The following is a 20,366-nucleotide window of genomic DNA, read 5'->3' on the forward strand; positions in this document are numbered from 1 at the left end:
CACTTTTTTTTTACACCTGCTAACTTGCGACGAGAACGATTCCGGCGTAATTATTGCACTTTACCTTTGCCTAACGAACCACATGACGGCTAATCTTCAGCTTTTACGAAGTGGAATTCTTTTGGGTGGTACCGATGAACAAAGGAGGATTAATTTGGTGAAATACATTTATTACGAAAATATATTTCCCGACGACGCCTACAGCGAGTGCATTTAATTCTACCTCGTAAACATGACTGATTTATAGGTTTACAATTTACAGTAATCGCATAGTCCATTTGGTACTGAGCAATTCAATATTGAGTCGGCTGCAGCGTACTGAACTTTTCGCCCTCTTCCTTTCTCAGGAAACCCGATCGGAGTAACTTTGTTTTTAGCGTCTATTTCGAAAGGAATTATACATGTAAGTAGATTTTAAGTATTTCTCGGGCGCTGCCCGTCTTCCTCATTCAATTTCACCATTCCGATCACCCAATCAACCCACTGGTAATTGCCTTGGTTGCATTGCGCAGTTGTACCACTGGTTTATGCTGCCCCGATGCTCAAGAATCCCCGGCTTACGTAAGTAATTGCCTTATTGAATTCACTGGTGTCCTGTGTGTTCCTCCGTAAGTGTGATGCTGCTACACTGCACATAGCGTAGGCGCGTAAGGTTCGTTTTGGCGTTGAAGTTGCATTTATTTTCATTGTGAGGGGATGTTGTTTCCCATTCAAGGTAACGCGTGGGATAAAATACCTTCACCCTTTGAGCCATTCAAATGAACCTTTTTTCGCAGCTTGACAGGCAGGTAACTGTGCACATCTACATGCAGCGTGGCAAAGGATCAAATAATAGAATCTGCAGGTGCTGCCAAAGCTAACACATGGAATAAGGAATCTAGGCCTATTCGGCGACAGAATTAAATGCGCGTGCATTTTGTACACCGGAAAAAACCTTTGCCAACAGTCGTGAAATGCACTTCTTAACAGTAAATTTTAGTACGGTTTTAATACATTTATTGCATTCTAAAACTGAGACATTGCAACACTTTTTCCATCTTTTCTCTACATTATAAATGCTTTAATAACGTACTCAACAAAGACATCCAGTACTTAGAATAGGGTTTCACAAAATACGTCAGCCGAAAATTACTTCTCTACACCGATCAGAAAACCTAACTCGCCCTTATGAAAATTTCTATGTCCAGTCAAAAGACAGTCTGCGTCCCGAAGGAAACAGACTGCGTGCGTCCTCTGTGTTTCCTCTGTGTTGGAATTTCGCCACCGACTTTCTGCGTACTCCAAGTGTCCCGTGTGTTTCCGTCCTCCATGCGTCCAGTCTATCTCCCAAAGGCAACACAGACACCATACGGCCTTTGTGTGTCCCCTATATGTCTTGAAGGCAACAGACCGCATTCGTCCCTTGTGTGTCCCCTGTATTGAAATTTCGCCACCTACTTTCTGCGTCCTCCAAGAATCCTTTATGTTTCCGTCCTCTACGTATCCCACAAGCTTCCACCTTTTGAGTGCCCTTTGCATGCTGTCAAATAACAGTGCCCCACAGCCAGCTGCATGTAGAAAATGTCAGCCAGCTCCACAGTCACTGTTTCATGCTGCAGCTGTTTCTGTAAGAGCAAGCTGACGAAAATCACATGAATCACACGACTCTTGCAAACCTGACTATTTTATTCAGGTTGGATCCATACGTGCTGCTGCCGCCTGCCACACCAGGTGTCGCCTCATCTTTACCCCTCACAGGACGGGATAGCCACTGCCACGCTTGAACCTGAAATGACAAACGCATTGATCGCATATGAAGGGGTTTAAACAAACACGTCTCAAACATTTGCTGGTTATGCTTATAAATATAAAGGAGTGTTCCCATACAAAACTGAACCAAGTATCCTGAAAGAGAAGGTATAACTTCTAGGTTGCAAAATTAGCCACAAAATTTAGACCACATAAATTAACTAATAAGCTTACGAACATCAAATATGACATACTGTTTCATAGGCAACACAACCCAGAACTAAGAACTGTTTAGATTCATGGCCTCCTCATGACGGGCATTTATACAGCCTCGCAAGAACATTTGAGATGAGATTATTGCAGCAGCACTGTGGGAACAAAGCAATATGGGGGGGGGGAGGGGGGCAGGGAAAGCAACATAAAATTGCATGAACATGCTAAGACAGGCATTGATGAGTCGTCATCATGAGTAGTTGCTTGTGTCTACGCGTTCTTTGGAACCTATAAAGCCAGCAGTTTTATTGTGCATTTCGTTTACGAGACAGCACTTGCATTGTCTAGTTTGTTTGTCTGTGCTTGCTTACAAAAAGCAAAATGTACATCACCATGAACTGACCAACCTCTAGGTTGGCTCCTCACTTTTTATATTTCCTTGTGTCGATGGGTAGCAGACACGGGAACAGAAATAAAAAACAACCCTAGAAAAACGTGGTGGATAGCACACTTGCACCCATCATTGCACGCGTGCCACGTGGTCACTCATCCCAACAGATGTACAGTGCACGGAGTGACCCCCAAGCAGCGAAAGCTGGGCGTGGTCGCTCTGTACTTTGTGAAAATACAAGCTACTAGAAAGATTTGACAGATAGCACAAACAGTGCAGATGCGCCAACTTTGCACCATGGCACGAATTTTTCAACGCACAACAGAAAACGCACCGGTATGTCAGTGACACCGTGGAGGAGAAATTCGAAGACAAACCAGGACATCAGTGACAGTGAAAGGGTTAAAGCGATCGAATACAGCAAATTTAATTTCAGGGTTTATGCTTACCAGCAATGAGGAAAGCTACCGCAGTAACTTGAGCTGACTACTCTGTAACGTGCACTCAAATGCTAAAAACACACAAGCATTTTTGCATATGTTTGCACACAGAGCATTCATACTGTTCGGAAATAATGCAGGTTTTTCCTACTATAAACATCATAATATTGCCCCCAACCACGCCATTTGATTTGTTTACAAAATATTTTGTTACAAGCACCTGGCCACACCCTGCAATCTTATCCTTTTTTAAGGGAACTGTCTTTTTCCCCTTTTTCCTTTGTATGCTGCACCAGCAGTCCTGTTTGATATGGAAAGGGTGTTGCTTTGCGATCCCTATCCTAGCTTTTCGTGTTTTTTATTGAAAATGTTCTCGATCAAAATGAATGAGTGCAAAAGAAACCCTGCAGCATTCAATTCGCCAACGCTCATCCATGCACGTCCCTTTGCTGACTACTTCGAGGTTTGTGTTTTTTTATGTTTACTGCGGAGCACAAGTTTTCTCCGATAATCTATATTTTTACAAAAACCCTGCATTATCCGTGGCTACATAACAATATTCCAAACAAAGTCTGATACACAAACCAGAACCCCCCACAGCTCTTTCTTCAATTGCTGAGTACCCTTCTACAATTGATTGATTGTAGGGTTTAACACGCCGACGCAACGCAGGCGATGAGGTGCGCCGTAGTGGAGGGCTCCGGATTAATTTTGACCACCTGGGGATCTTTATCGTGCGCCGAAATCTCTACACACAGGCGTTTTTGCTTTTCGCCTCCATCAGAAGAGCAGCCGCCGCGGCCGGGAATCGAACCCGCGACCTCATGCTCAGCAGCGCAACGCCTTAGCCACTGAGCCACCGCGGCGGGTACCCTTCCACAATTAGGACCATCATTATATTTGCTAGAGTAAATAGCTGTTCGGGGGGGGGGGAGGGGGCTACGATGGCCAGTGAGACTCAGTACACTACATGAAACACAGTGGCAAAAAGGCACGCAATACACCCTTTTCACTGCTAGGCACAAGTTGCATCTAGGGCATTGAAGTGAATTCACCTAAATTCTATTTCTGGGTGCATGGAATTGTTTCACTCATGTAATGTAATCCATAATATGACTTTTGAGTAGAAGTCTAAAGATCTAGTTCATCTGTAATAGGCGGTAGAAGAAAAATCCCCACACACTGTCTGTGGGCACCACGCAACTACCAGTGAACAAGGGTGACAAAGTCGTTATTAATTAATTCATGGAGCAAGGACGCAGCCCTGATGCGACAAAAAAAATAAGAAAGGTACCAGGAAGTTTCTCACCCTCATCGGTTCCTTATTTTTTGCCCCATCTCTGCAATGTTCTTATGTCTTAATATCACTTAGGTACCACAAGAATGCCACAATGGTTTTCTATGTTTTCATGTTCTCTCAGCCTTCAAAATCGAGATTTTCATGCATTTCACAGCCGTAATGAACTCCACTTACAGGTCGTGCAGGATAGATAGAAACAGGAGGCAGCCAATTCTTCTGGTAGCTCACAACGTACATCCTCCATGTCAAACACCTGGCCCTGTAAAAAATTGAAGTTCAAGTAGTAAACAAGCCGTAAATATGCGGTATAATGCCGTGAAATACTCGCTCTGACAGGACATGACAGAATTTGTTTTTTGTAGGTGCAAAAAAGGCACCTTCAGTTCTTTCAAGCTAAAAAATAAGTACAGTGCTCACTGATTGAAACGCAACACTGCGAGTGCGTGGCTGCCAATACATGCAGCGCCGTCCATGGACGCCGCTGTCGCTGACAGCGCACCGCTGTCGCTGCGGGGAACCACTGCCCCGCTTATTGGCAACCGGAAGCAGCAAGCTTATGGTCAAAACACTCTCATCCTCATGGTACACCACAATGCAACACCTAGCTTCCACGGGCGTCCACTGGCGGCGCTGCATGTAGCGCAGGCCACGCGCTTGCAGTGTCGCGTTTCAATCCGTGAGCACTGTACATACATGACAATCCTTACAAGGCTTTCAGCCATACTTTAAAGGAACAGAAGCATCCTTACACTGAATTAATGTTAAACTAAGCCTATTAAATATCCCTAGGTGGTAGAAATCTGTGGCCCCAGATTTCCACTGTGCCAGCATAATCTCTGGTCCAGAGGGTGCGAAACGTGGTTACGGCTTTTAAAGGAACCATGAAGAGAAAACACAAGTTTGGTTCATTCAAAGGATTCCGTTGCTAGAATCACGCTGACACCATTTTTAACATAAACTCCACTCAAATAAGCTACAAATTAGGAACAAAGGAAATGGCCATGCGACCCACTAGCTCATTTCCCGCAACAGAACCTATGTCATACCAGCCAGCTCTGCAGTTAGCGGAGGGCGGCAACAGCAAACGCGAATTAGGCAGAGGCTATAGGCTTGCCGAACGAACCATTTGCGCTTAAATTCAGGGCACATTCTTTTTACAGTAGTAAGAATGGTGGGACCAACAGTAAAGGTTAGGAAAGCACACGTAAGCATAGAAGTACCGATGCGTACTGCTGTTGGTACTGCGCGCACTATGCTTGGTTTAGCTGCACAGGACTGCGGGGCTTTGGGGTTGTCTCGGACAACAATGGCCGATTGACACAAGCAACGGTGTCTTACGTGACCATATTTGTGGAGCGAGCACTATGTTTCACGAAACGATTATTTTCTCGCTGAACAAAAACAAACCACGTTTAAATACGGTAAAAACAAAACACAAGCAGAAAGCGGCTTGCCACGGTATGGTGGCACCATCTAGGTTAACTAACGGTAAAGAAGGTTTCCCAATCGGCTGCAGAGCGGTCGGTTCCTGTGATGTCATTGCAGACCCTGAAAATGCACGATTTAGCGGGAAAACCAAAATTTTAGCTTAAATTAATGAATTTCTCACTGAATAAAGCATCGTTTGCCTTTGGACAAGTGCTGGGGGCACCATACTACACGAAATCTTTCGAATAACACAAACTTGTATTTTGTCTTCATGGCGCCATTAAAATTCTCTCTGAGGCACATGGTGAACGTCTCAGCGTGCCAATACCTCCAAGGGGTAGGCAAGTTGAAATGCTGACGAAACGAAAAAACAGGATGGCGAAGGAGCACGGTGGCAACCCCACGCCCTGTTGAATCTGTTTCGCACCGTGATTGTATCCCCATCACATGCATATTTGTAAGAATCAACACGTTTAACCCATGCTCAACATGTTACGGTCAACACAATTTATGCAAGCCAGCTACAAATAATGTCACACCACACAAGAATTTCTGTCTGATCATGACGATGCTGGATGAGCTTAGGAAGGTGGAAAAATTTCTTGCATTAAAACAGTGAAAGCTGCCCTGTGACTGCACCAGCAATGCAGGCTGGAACAGCATGTTTTCAAGCTGCGACGTCTAAACAATTATCTGGTCAAATGTTCACTGCCTAAAGACCTTGTGCATGTGGTACTACTTATAAAGTTGCTAGCAATGCTTAAATGTTGAAAATTCAACGTATATGCAACTCTTACGTATTATAACTACAAATGTAATGCAGCCTCCTTGCATTTCTTTACCCGTAAACGAAAACTACCCGTTAGAACAATGCTAAGCTGCCTACGTCCTGTAAAAAAATATACTGTGGGTCAACTGCCTCCTAAAAAAAAAATCGGGGAGTGGGCGTTTTGTTTTACAACCATTAACGCAGTTTTCTTTTTTTTTTCATGCAACAAGCTTTAGCGTCGAATCCACCCAAGCCAAGCGGCGGCCGCTGGGCCGTCAGCATAATGTTTTCGTTGCCGGCAATGGCAAGGGGGTCGATCACTCACACAGCATACTGGCCGGCGCTCCTGGAAGCTCATTATGACCGCGCCGACGCAGCCGGTAATTTACAATAAAATAAGCGCGGCGAGCCGAACACCAAGGAATATACTCAACACGTTTAACAAAACAGCACTGCGGCAACGCGTAATAAAATTTTAACATGCACCACGATAAACAATCACTTACGGCAGAACACGCAGCATTTTTCACACGTCGCGTCGTCAGACTGGAACTTGCAGTAGAGACTCTTGATTCACGTAGGCACGCACAACTTGTCAGGTATTTTGTCAAATGGCGACCTCGATGTGCGTTTGCTACAGCAGCGCAGTACGGCGACGACACAGACGCTTTGCCAGCACTCACGATGTTTCAGGTGGCACAAGAGCACTAACACATAATATTACGGCAGGAGGAGCACGTAGTAATTCACGTAACACCAGCAAATCGAAAACAAACCACCAAAACCACGCACAACGAACAAACCACGTCTTTTCTTGCGCACTTATAACAATGACTGCATATACAGTGTGTTGCGACGATAACTGGAACACTTTAAAAATTTTTCCTGAGCGATCGGCCGCTCTGTTCGCGCTCAAACTTCACACAAAGGTCGCATTTTGTGGTCTATTTTGTTTGACAGCGGGAACAACAACGGTAGTTACCTGTTTATTCTGAAAATAAATAAAAACGATTTTCGCCTATGGGAAAATGGCGGCGATTTGGACGTGCGAGCCTGAAAACCGGGTTTTCTGATCGTCTGTTAGCTCATTTCTAGGTGCATTTTCTGATCGTCTGCTGCACCATTTGGCTCCGTACGTGAATCCCAAACATGCGTTTCACTCTGCAGGTGGTTCCGTCGTTCCAACATCAACTTGCGCTGGCTCGCACGTCCAAATCAGCGGCCATTTTCCCATAGGCGAAAATCGTTTTTATTTATTTTCAGAATAAACAGGTAACTACCTTTGTTGTTCCCGCTGTCAAACAAAATAGACCACAAAATGCGACCTTTGTGTGAAGTTTGAGCGCGAACAGAGCGGCCGATCGCTCAGGAAAAAATTTTAAAGTGTTCCAGTTATCGTCGCAACACCCTGTATATGCTAGCCTAGACTAGACTTATTACTACAGTTGGCTATCTAGCAGTCATAGAGTTTTAGCAGTTACTTTCTTCCTTCATCATCACCCCTGAAGCAAACTAGGCAGACGCCATTATAGTATTTTGTTAAAGTTGATAATAGCAAACATATATATAACGGCAGTATATTTTCTTGATGCGAGCAACGTCTTTTGTTGTCGTAAGTTGTTGCTACTCAAAAGCGAATAAAAACGAAGTTATTATCATCGTCATCTACATCTAGATTGACTGTTTTGTGTTTTGTTCAGCGTCCAAGCATTCACCATTCACTGTTTGTGGGCTTTTCACAAACAGAACGGCCAGATAAAAAAATTATTCCCCGCAGACATACGCAAACACACGCGCGCACACACACACACACACACACACACACACACACACACACGCGCGCGCACACGCACACGCACACGCACGCACACAAAAGCACCGTGCGTCAAATCCACGCAGGCAAACAATTCGCTCAAATGGAGGCTTAGCAAGACTATGTGAGCTCAAGTATTTATACCTAGGTTTACGACCTGATCGTGTACTGTTTTGGTGGCTTGGAGGTTAAGTACTCGCCTACTGATTCAACGGGCGGAGGTTCGAAACCCGCTCAGTGACCTTTTTTTTTTAACCGTGCCTTAATTAAAGTTTTTCTGCCTTAGGTTATATTTTGACATTGTTGTTGCTCTTGTTGCTCTCGTCTGGCTGTGTCCCTTTTTTTCTGTCGCAATATATTTCTACCGCAAGCTCTGCCACCGCTCAGCATTTAGTTGCAAGGATAAGCCATTTTACAACGACCCTGAAGGAAAACACAGACTAGGACAATCGGAAGCCAATTTTTAGGTTGTTTTTGTTTTCATTGCTTCGTTTTCTATTCGGCTTTTTGTGTTCTTTTTACTTTTTCAGTTCTGTATATTCTTCTCCCTCCCACTTTTTTTTCGTAATGGGAGAGACGAGGCACTTCGAACAGCCTCGTTCAATATGTATCCTTCTTACGCCACTGTTTCATACAAACGTACCAGTTGGTAATATTAATTCTGCGAATTTATCAGACCTCACTAGCACGAAATAACGTATACAGTGCTGCAGAATTTCCACAAACCATCGGCATTGTTTCTTACCATCTCTAGCCAAGCCAAAAAACTTAACCTTTCGAGTATAATTAAGGCTTACATGCTCGACTTTATGTTTACTTGAGAAAGCACAATCTTCAAAAAAAGAATGTAAGGCAACAAATAGTTATCCGTCCTCCCAGTGTCCTAGAGGCAACACAAAAGACATAAGTCAGTCTTTTGACTTCATTTTGCATTCAGTACATACATAAGCAACAGAATTACGGCACACAGAAGAATTAAGACAGTAAATTCAAGTTCTATCTTACAGCCTTTGTCCTAGAGGCAACACAGGGGAAACAGGCCAAAGTCTTTTGACTTCATTTTGCCTTGAGTACACACATGGGCAATAGCATTGCGGAACTCAGAAAGAGAAGAAAGCAAGTCATTTTTAAAGTTTTATACCTCTCATCCGAAATAAAATCTTCGTATAGAAATTTAAACTTTGTCTTTAACATAGTACATATAAAGGTAAAACATCATGGCTGTTTATCCGGCAGTCTATAAAAAGTACACAGCCTGTTTATGTCCTAGAGGTAACACAAAGGAAAAGTCAAAAGAAAGGCCACACAGTCAACATGCAGGAGACACAAAGTAAACAGAAAGGAAAAGTTCATTTTCATAAGGGCGGTCAAAAGATTTTTCTCTCTTTCCCAATCTTGGCCTTCTCCGATCGCTCGAATGACGTTACTAAAGCGACATGGGGCCGTTGGCCGGCTTTGTTTCAGTTGCAGCAATGAACGCACTCGATAACCACTTTCCAAAACCTCGCCACAAAAGCAAAGAATTGACAGAAGGCGGATCTGGTGCGCCGATCAAATCACGCGGTGTCACGCCGTGCTGCCGACAGCTGTAGCCTCCTGACTGCTTTCAGCAGCATAAAAAAAGTGAAAGGAAGAGTGGAGTGTTGCAAGTCCTTTTCATAAGGGTGTTTCCGCACACAGCCCTGGTGCATTCCGAGCAGGCGATGTTGCCAACTCTATACGAATGCAACGCACTTACAATACTGGCAATATGAACAGAATACCATCAGGAAGATTATTCCCTGAAGAAGTCGTTCTGCCCAATTTTTACAAAATTACACTTGAAAAAAGCTTTGCCAAGTATGAACTCTAAAGAATTGGAGAAGCACAAATTGAAATCAGACGCTTATTTAAGGGATCCGCGAAAAGTTTAAACGCAATAAAAAAAGACAAGCGGCGGGAATTTTTTATTAGAGATTCTACTGTGCAGAATATTTGCCGAATAGTGTGCAGAATAGTGTGCAGAACCGCGAATAGTTAAGTAAGCAGATTTAGGAATTCAAGGTGGGAGCTCATCGGCGTTGCTTTTGATAGATAGTTCTAAATCAACGTGGAAGAGGTGGTATGGCTGGAGAAGAAACATCCACTGTCGATTGAATGTTGATATAGTTATACAAAGAAATATATTGTCTTGAAGTCGAGGCTGTTTTTTAGATCGAAGGAAGGATGAGCCTAGACACGAGTAATTTAACGTAAGGCAAAAAACAGCGCAAAGAAACGGTACGGAAGACGAGAAAAAGACGAACACGGGTGCTGACTGACAACTGAATGAATTTTACTGCGCGCAGGCAATATAAGAAAAACCAGGAAGAATACTGAAACAAGATAAAGTTAAGATTGCAGATATGGAATCTCCTTTGGCAACAAATCGCCAGACGGTTTGCTGACGCATACACCCGCACGCTCGTGCATAGAAAAAGCTTAAAAGATCTCGCGTCTTCTTTGGTCATCATAGCACTTAGGAACATGACAATGCTCAAACAACGGCTCACATGAGGGCTTGTTCGCGTACGAAGCAACATGTGTAGCCGGGTTACTATCGGTACCGGATTTGAATGACAGTCTTCGTGAGCACGCTAACCACATCAAATCCAGTACTGGTAGTAACCTTGCTACACATGTTGCTTCGTGCGCGAACAAGCCCTCTTGTGAGCCGTTGTTTGAGCATTGTCATGTTCTTAAGCGTTATCGTGGCCAAAGAGTACGCGAGATCTTTGAAGCTTTTTCTATGCACGAGCGTGCTGGTGCATGCTTCAGCAAACCGTTTGTCGATTTGTTGCCAAAGGAGATTGCATATCTACAATCTTAACTTTATCTTGGTTTAGTATTCTTCCTGGTTTTTCTTATATTGCTTGCGCGCAATAAAATTCATTCAGTTGTCAGTCAACGCCCGTGTTTGTCTCTTTCTCGTCTTCCGTGCCGTTTCTTCGCGCTGTTTTTTTTTGCCTTCAGTATGAACCAACTAGCCCGTCTTCACACTTTCGTACAGTTTGTCACTTGAAATTTAAGTGGAATAGAGGTGCAATGGTAGAAGCAGCCGTCTTGCTACTGAAGGCACTCACATTTTGTGGCGGGAAATCGTGTGTGGCTAACTCTTTCTTTTAACACCAGGCATAGTATTCTCGGTGAGCTGCTGCAACCCTCTAGCGAGCACTCTGTGCACTATTACAAAAAGCAGTTAACTATTCTGGACAAGTTTGAGAAATGTGTCATTGGGTCAGTGGAGCTTCCCTGCAACAAATATTCAGAAGAGTGCGTGTATTGCAGCAGTAACTGGACGTTTAGGGTAATGACCTGCTCCGTGTCATCGATTTTTGCAGTAAATTCTTCACCCACATGCCTGCGGGCTCTTCTCTACGACCGTAAAGCCATAATTACTCACATAACTGAGAATCGCTAAATACATCCTAAACAGCGCTTGACAACACGACGACGAGGAAGAGGGGACACAAGACAGTGCTGTTGAAGAGGACGACGAGGTCCCCTCTTCCTCGTCATCGTGTCGTCAAGCGCTGTTTAGGTGGACGAATACCAACTACCCCAGCGGTCGATTTTGTTGAATCGCGAAATCACTTGAAATCTCTGTAGATTTCGTTTTTGCCCAACGCCACACCGTGAAGGCTCTTATAAGTTCTCGCAGTTGAATGCAGGAACTTTTAGGTTGATGGACACTGGATGGCCAGCTCACAGGGTGGCCAGCTCTGGGTGACCAGTGCGGGCGGACAGCTGTGGATGGGCAGTAAATGGCGAGCTCGCAGCTTTACGCAACTCTTTATAGTGACGTTTTCAAAGGAATTTAAATGATTGCAGCGGCACAGTCTAACCTTATAATTGTGCACGTGTCGAGTTCTTTCTTTCCATTGATTACGTATACTCGAGGTGGCAATGGAGTGAAAGCTGTGGAGGAAGGGGGAAGGCGGAGCTAACTGCTTTGGGTTACTGCGCCAAAGTAGTTCTCAATAAATTGATTTCGGTTTAGGTTTCGGCTGAGATACGCATTTGATACAGTACATTTATTCGCATGAGCTCCGTGGTTGAGTGCGCTGAAGCGCGATCACCGAGCATGCAAGCATATGGTGCTTCCTTCCCCGCGCTTCGTGTGTTTGTAAACACGATCGAACGCTTTTTACGGGAGAACTCACACAGACCGACAGCGAACTATACCGCCCAACTCTGTGTCGCTCAGAAGTGAACTGAATTTTGTCAGCGCTGCACTTTTGACGGCATGCACTGATTTTTAACCTCTTCTAGAGCTGAAAGCTAGGCAGCAGCAGCGATATGTGTATCGTACTTACATAGCGCGGAAGCCGTATACCGAAAGAGCAGAACGCACTAACGCTTACGCACACGCTCGCTCACGCCGGCAAATTGGCTATAGAGATTGCGGAAACGGCAGATAGTCTCGGTTGCGTCAGCCTCACTTGGGCGTACACTTGGCAAACCACTCGCTTCGTTTGTTTTGACACCGTTTGCTTCTCAAGCTTCTCAAAAATCATATGCGGAGAATGATGTGGCGAGGTCTCCGAGCCGCCGAATGGCGTCGATGCGGACGCCATGTTTTTTTTCGGAAGAGAACCATTACCACACCAGTGCCGACAGTGGCAACCAAAAAAACGCGAAAATCAAAAACATATTGCTCTGTGTTTCATATATTCTGGCTAGTAATTTAGTAGCACTATCAATGGAAGGGTAAAACATAAAAACTATCCATTTTTTAATTGCTTAGGGTACAGCTAGCTTTGACTGTAGCCTTAGCTACAGTCAAGGCTACGACTGTAGCTTAGCCTTAGCTATAGCCTTGACTGCATTGCAACAGAAAGTTGTCCCCGAGTATAGGTGTTTATTTAAACGCCTTGCTCTATTTTTGTACTTACAGCGACTACTTTGGGTTAATGTCCATGGGAGATGTTGTGAAGGGCCTGGTGCGATACATGTTCCAAGAACGTGAGTTTCTCGCTTTTGCTCACTTTATTCAAACTGCGTTCTTCGCCTTTTAATGTAGAAGTTCTTCCGTAACTGTTATTAGATTTGTGGAGTCACAGAAGGCTGAACCTGACTATCTCAGATGAATAAAAAAATTGGCGGATTCCAAGCAGTGCTGGGAATCGACGTAATGCGAAAATCTCAGCATGAAAGAATTGAACAAATGGTTAAAAATAAATCGGCTTGTGATATTTTTAGATTGATTGTGCTTGGGTCCTTATATTTCACACCGGTGAGCCGTGGTGATTGCGTCCAGAAATACGATTGGTGTGACCACAGTTCACCCTCCCTGAAGAATAAAAATAAAGACTGCACTGAGAGCTCATGCAACACGTCGCACAACACACTACGCAGTTTTTAATTTATCCAAGGAATGTTTCCTGACTACTAAATCTGTCATGCTTTTCAAATACATGCCAACGTTCCCCCTTCGTGTGAGTGTGTTTTCAAAATCTGTGCTCATAACCTTTCCTCCTTGCGACGTTTTCGTTCCCGTATACAAGAATACTTGAGTTATGCTGCTCGGAACCATGCTGCCTGTTTCGCTTAGCTCTGTGTTTTGTGGCGAGCGTCTAGCCGCACCCGGCAGTCCTATCTGTTTTCGAAGCGAGGCTCGTGTTCTTGTCTTTTTTTATACCGTACAGGCTATCTTACTCGGTAGGGAGTGTTTCCCTTGTCTTCACTAGAGCAGATTGTTATTTCATGGTCACAATTAGGCATCTAATCTGACGGTTCCAGGAAGAATTACACGATAAAGTTAAAGCTTGCAGAGCAAATGCCGCGACAATCGATTCGTCGGTGGTTTCTGTGCACATCACTTTGTTGACTGCTTCTTCGAAGCTTGCGTTTTCTTTCAATATTTTGCTGGGAGACAGTTCTCCCCAATAAACGTTCATTTCTTCAAGAACCTCCTTTTATTCCTCACGGCGTGACTACATCCTACACAATAACTGCCGGCTGTACTTGGATGAAAGCTCGGGGAACATATCTCGTCCTGCTTTTTGACCGTTGACGAGGAGTCATTTCTGTAATTTTTGAAACAGTAGCCGATGTTGGGCGCTACTCAAGCCGGTGCTTTGCCAAATCGGCTCTTAGGGAAATGTTGCTTGCTTGCAAACGGGGCTTGGATTCATACATTTCCTGGTGTCGCTTTGCATGCTGAGCCACAGTAGCTCTGCACTGATTCTACGTAAGGGATGTTTTTATCCTTTGGTAGCCCGATATCAAATTTTTGTGCGTTGAAGGTAAAATGGTATACAAAGTTTCGTGGAACTTTACGGACCTCCACGAACTCACACATCAGAACTAGCCCGACATCTTCGGTAAATTACTTCAACGAAAATTTTAGATTCCTACGCTGTGTGATTTCGACTCCATTCCACATGCTACTAACTGCCTTGAAGTGTTTGTCGATGCTTCTGTAGCTTCGCTAACTCATGAGAGCTTACCGCTAGGGGTTGAACCAATACAACTCTTGGAGTGGTGCTCTCCTCCTCTATTGTGATGGTGTGAAGTGGTCGGCTGCGTTAGTCTTAATTTCAGGCCCTCGAAGAAAGGAGGTTGGGCACGCGGAAACACAGGTGAGTGTGTTTAAACTGCAAAATGACAGGCATGGGCATAATACAGACACTAAAGGTGGAACACTATTTGCTGCTCAAGAGACACTAAGGCAGTAATCCGAAGACGCCAGCTGCAGGTCACGATGGCCCGCCGATGACCTTCGGTGAAGTGCCGCCTCGATGTCGGTTGGGCGTGCCATCCACGAGGACGTGTCGCAGCTCCCTCCTGCGCCACGGGAATGCCGGGCCTGGATTTACCGAGCCGATCGCTCAAGGTGCCCAGCTCTGTTTCCAAGCTCGCACTGCTTCCCGCCTTGCCTTGGCGCCTCGCAGCTCTCGAGTCGCTCCAACTGCGTCCGAACTGCGGCTCGTGCAGTGACTGCAGGCCCCCGTCCTATTCTTTCTTGAACCTCCTGTCGAGCATCTTGTCGTCACCAAACAACAAAAATCAGGCTCAAGAACAACTGAAAGTCTACAACAACGGAATGCTTGTTGCCCAAAGTCCTAACGTTAAGGTTCTGGGACTGACAATTGAGAACAACGGCAAAGCTAACCTAATTACAATTTAGCAAACTTGTGAATGAGTGCAACCAAGTTATTCATGTGCTGGCTAGTATCCCCTACATACGCATGGGTCTCAGAGAAGAGGACGCCCTGCGAATCAAGGAGGCGCTGATGCATTCCATATTATTGCACCTACTAGCTTATCAAAATCCAAGTAAAACAGCACTAAAAAACTAGAAATCGTTCTACGCAAAGCACACAAAGTACCGCTAGGCGTTACTACCTTCACATCAATGCTCAACGCAAGCGTTGGAGGACGCGGGCATCTCGAACTCGCTGGACTTATTGGTCACTGCGCACAAGATCAGCGACCTAGAGGAAATCCGGGATTCCGAACAGGGCATCCAAATTTTGAGAAGCCTCGGGTATGGAGTGAGAGATGAACAATACGAGGGCAAGACGCAGCTCACTCCAAAGGCCATAGGAAGGATTAAAATAGCCCCCCTGCCAACTAACATAAGCACCACAAGGCGCAAGGACCGGAGAGCACTGAAAGGCCCCCCTGAAAATTATTTTTAAAAAAAATCTGGATACTGGCATGTACCCGGACGCGCTTTCTCCAACGGAACAGGTGTCATAACAGTTGTGAACAAGGAATTCGTTTGTCGAAGCAGTCACAGAAAAAAAGCTGCAAAAAGCAGCCGTCGTTAAACCAAGAGCAATAGCAATAGCCATTGAAAGCTGCACACTAAAAGACTGCAATAATCTTCAGCGACTCGCAAGAGGCATTTCGCCAGCTCACTCACAACCAGCTGAACACAACTACGGCACAGATTAAGCTCAACTCTATTAAGGCTGCTCTGGTTCCCTTCCCATGAGTGCAACCCTGGAAATGAGCGCGCTAATGCTCTCGCCCGCGAATTCAACATCTGGGCACCAGCGGATGATCATCTGAGAACAATGCCCTTCTCAGACAGCCGCTATATTAACACAAGAGAAGCTCTTCGGGAGGCACGCTTTCCAGACAGCTGCTTCCTGCGCCTCGCAGGATGCTATCACGAAGGCACTCAGCTATATTTCGACAAATACAGACCCGGTCGCTTCCCTTTCCTTACATGATACACAAAACCCGAGAAAAGGAGGGTACACCGCAATGTCCACTCTGCGGGGAATACCAGGGCACTTTGCACTTGCACCCAGAATCCCGCTCTCTCGCCCACACCGCACGCCACCTTAACCATGCGTGGGTAGTAGCTGGCTGACTCAACCGCTTAAGGCCAGCGACAGCTGACGGAACGGGCAGAGTTGGCCCCAAGCTACATACTCGGATCCCCGGACTAGAAGAACCTTCTTAATAAAGTTATCTCTCTCCCTCTCTCTCTCTCCTTCGAGCACATACCACGTTGTGAATTGTCCCGTCGTCTCCTCTCCTGGCGCACTTCTCGGTGGTCGTCCTTCTCAAATTCGCGTCACACCCGTCACGTCATTACAGATGGGTCTTTTAACGGCTGCTGGCCTTTCCGCTTCGACATTTCGCGTGTGTATGAATCAGCATTTGTCTCGTATGGCTCTAGCACGCAAGTGTTAGAGCTTACTTTTTAAAGCAAAGCTTTCAACCTCTACCAGCTTTCCTCGTGGCGTGCGCGACAAGAAACTCCCAACATGGCTGGAGAGGATGAGGGCGGTTTTCCCTCACGAAGCACAGTGTCTGCAGGGAAAGAAGACCAGCGTCTGCTTGCAATGTGGTGATCGAGTCGATTAGCGAGACAGTGAGCGGCCCCCGATCCTCCTTTTCCCTTTCTCCTACTGTCGCTCCCTGCCTGCGCATCTTTATTTCCTAACATGCTCCCGCCGCAGCCAAGTTGATTGGGAGGTAGCTGGCAGCTGCACGGGAAGTGGCAAAGTCCAGACCTCACTACGACCAGTTGTTCGACTTCCGGCGGCGCATAATTCAGCCGCAGCGATGCTTGTAAGCTGGCTGGGGGATCCCGTGGAGCATTTGGCAGGGTTTGTCGGTGCCTTCGATCTCTGTAGAGAGCGTTGTCAATCGAGCGAGGCAGTACAAGTCCATAGTCAGTGTCATGGGCACCGAGCGCTTGCTGGTTTGCTGGGTCAAAGTTACTTAGGGGCTAAAAGTGAAGACTGCGAGTGTTCATATGGTTCCCCGGGAAAAGAGACCATGCTCAAGGTTTTCGGCCAGAAGGCAGCCGCCGGGTCAAATGGGAACTGCTGATGCGGACGGTCAATTTTACAGAGATCATGCGGCGAGAGTAGTGGCACTGTCGTTGCGCCCACGTCTGATAGGCGTTCCGCGAAGTAATCGGTGTGTTCCAGAAGCACACCCGGTTTCTCTGCGAACCACGGGACTTCGCTCTCTTCGGACCTATAAACACTGTATAAAGGCGCGTCCAGCATCGAATTGCTCATGTTGAAGAAGGGGTAGTCACCGTCGAAGCTTTTGTTGAGGATGCCTCCCCACCGGGCCTGGACTAGCACGGCCGAAGCTCGCTTCCGGCGTGGAAGCTCACTCAAAGAGCGTCGGAGGAGCAGGCGCTTCGTTAACCCCAGAAGCGAGTTCACCTTCTGCACCAATAGTGTTTTCGTTGCTGGGCCCAATGAAAATATCTTCGACTCGAAACCGGGTTTCTGAACTGCTTTCGAAACGAGAGATCCGTCACCGACGTAAGAGTCGCAACAGGGAAACTCGGAGGTCTCCAAAACAGGAGTCGCATCATCGAATCTAGGGCCGTGGCAGAACGGGTCCGACGTCTCCGTAGCGTTAGTCAAGTCGTTAATGCGAGGGTTGTGGAAGAGGTGTATTGGCGTCTCCGAAGAGAGAATTGCATATGCGACACCACCGTCCGTCTGAGGCCACTGAGAAGTCTCCAAAGTGGAAGTCTTGTCGGCGAAACTAGATTCACTGCAGGTCCGTTGGGCCGTCTCAGCAATGATAGCCGCGTCAGGGATGCCGAGGCCCCTGGAGTATCTTTGAGACTTCTATGATAGGGCAGTCACGGAAGCAGCAGGACTGCGCAGTTGCCGGAGCCTCTCTCCCTGGCTGAGCACTTCGGTGTCCTGCTTGGCGTCCTGAAAGGCCGCAGCGCCTCCGCCCTCGTTGTCCTGTAATTCTACCCGAGCACCAGTCGTTTCCCGGACGGGCCGCACGTCACACGGAAGCATTGGGCGCCGGGCCTCCTCGGGAAGCAAGCAAATAGTCGAGGTTGCGATGCGGGTAGTAAACAGGGCCGCCTGAGGTTGAGGGACGGGGCTTGCGGAAGAGTATCGGCTCACGGAGAAGCGTACGCGCGTTCGCAGGGCGCAGATACGCTCGTCGTAATCGATCGCTTCCAAAACGTCAGCATCTAATTCTTCATCCTTCAGGTTCTCCTGAACTGGAGCGTCGAGTTTGTGAAGGCTCACCTGGCCATGCGAGATGAGGTCGGGGACATTTTGTCTGTCAAGGGCCGTTGCTGACTGGCTCCGCAGCAAGGCGTCGAGGACTATCATGGTAGCGGAGATGCTCGCTCGCAGGACATCTCTGCGAATACAAGGATCGTCCATGCCACCAGTTGATGAAGCAAGACGCCGGAGTTTCGAATACTTGGGGTCAAGGGCGGGCTTGGGCACGAGCCGAAAGGGGCGGCGGCCGAGGGCAAGGCTATCAGGATAAAGCAGTACGAAGGTATCCAAGCCTCGCGTGCCTCGGAGCCGCTGCGCCGTTGAACTTGGTTCCGCTCGTGCCTCGTTTCCCGGGTTTCACGGCACCAGAGAATGTCTAGCGAAAGAGGACCAGCGTATGGCTTCCAATACGGTGATCGAGTCAATTAGCGAGACAGTGAGCGGCCCCCGATCGTCCTCTTGCCTTTCTCCTACTGTCGCCCCCTGCCGGTGCATCTTTATTTCTTAACAGTGTCTACGGCGCGGCGAATGGTTACACAGCGTCCCCCGCGCAGGTGCCTGCGCCCGACGGCGGACGCGTCGGTGGTACGGCTTGGCCGCCTGCTTTAGCGACAGTTGTTTTGGGCCTGTTTTTGTGCAGCTTCGCGTTCACTGCGTGGATCCTTTTCACGGTTGATACGCTTCTTCGGTAGTTCCGTCTGGGTAACCCGTACACGACGGAAGTAAGTGGTCGTACCGCGCAAAGATACGTTAAAGATTGGTTTTCAGGGCGGGGAAACAAAGTGTACAAACCACATACAGGTATCTGGCAGCTGGAGAAATGCTACCTTTTTCGCACTGCTTGCCACGGATGAGACTCCGTTTTCTAAATTCGTGAATACCACTTTGGTTGGATTTTAACAGGTATTACAAAAGGCGAAAGGAGCGACTTTTGATAATTAGCGATTATAAAAGTTTCCTCAGCTTTCTCGCACTTGTCAAACTTACTAAACCAACTAGCTTAAATCGGCAATGGGAATCACTCAGCTGACATGCCGAATTGTTTCGGCGTCTCCACTTGTCTCACGCGGTGGTGTAGCCCCGAGCTAGCACATCAGGATGGCTAGGTTTCGCGGTCTCACCCTTCGAAAGGCACTCCTCGGTGTTTTTCTCACTTTCGACTCACGGCCGGCCTACAGCGGAGGTGCCTGCCACTCTAGCCCGGCCATTGCTGACGCTGCTGCGTTCGGTGATTCCGCCTCCACGAACACCATGTACCGGCTGGCAGAATCTCTGGTTTCCCTCTTTTTAGAGTCACGTAAGTGAACTTAAGTAACGTCGATGGGCAGTTTTTGTGGGCGTCGTTTAAAGCTTTGCTTTCGAGCCGCCTTCACAGCATGTATTGGAGCGAATTTTTTAAACAAGAAAGTGTTATGTTCCCGGGGACACAACGATTTCACTGTATCATATCTGTCACATAAATGACGCAGTGCAACGGGGCTGGTGGCCTCTAAAGGATGCACCCGCGCACACAGGGACTTCTTGTGGGATAAGCAACGTTTCGTACTAAAGAGTACGTTATAGTTCAGGTTCATTTTCGGTTTTATATTTTAGCACGAAAGTGTTTTATGCCGGTATACACCAAGATTTTATTGATGTCATATCCGTCACGTAAATGATGCCAGTACACCCTTGCCGAAGCGACCCGCCAGCAGGACGTCGCTCGCCAAGCACACCCACAAGACAGCCGCTGTCCCGCAAATCATGCTCAGCTGCAGATTTTCCTACACATTTCACGTTTGCGTATTACCGATTCCTATG

At 46.7% G+C, this 20,366-nt stretch overlaps 1 long non-coding RNA gene across 1 annotated transcript; it reads right to left on the reverse strand.

Annotated features, from left to right (window-relative positions):
• Positions 1–1,243: 1,243 nt before the first annotated feature.
• LOC144165000 (uncharacterized) lies at positions 1,244–7,080 on the reverse strand. The gene is made up of 3 exons (XR_013321299.1): positions 6,776–7,080; positions 4,247–4,331; positions 1,244–1,765 (listed from the first exon to the last, which is right to left on the reverse strand). It is a non-coding gene; the product is annotated as an uncharacterized LOC144165000 (long non-coding RNA).
• Between the last annotated feature and the right edge of the window lie 13,286 nt (positions 7,081–20,366).

The sequence above is a fragment of the Haemaphysalis longicornis genome, unplaced genomic scaffold (genome assembly GCF_048455015.1).
Source record: "Haemaphysalis longicornis isolate Haplotype H1 unplaced genomic scaffold, Haemaphysalis longicornis Haplotype H1 scaffold_14, whole genome shotgun sequence".
Classification (NCBI taxonomy): Eukaryota; Metazoa; Arthropoda; class Arachnida; order Ixodida; family Ixodidae; genus Haemaphysalis; species Haemaphysalis longicornis.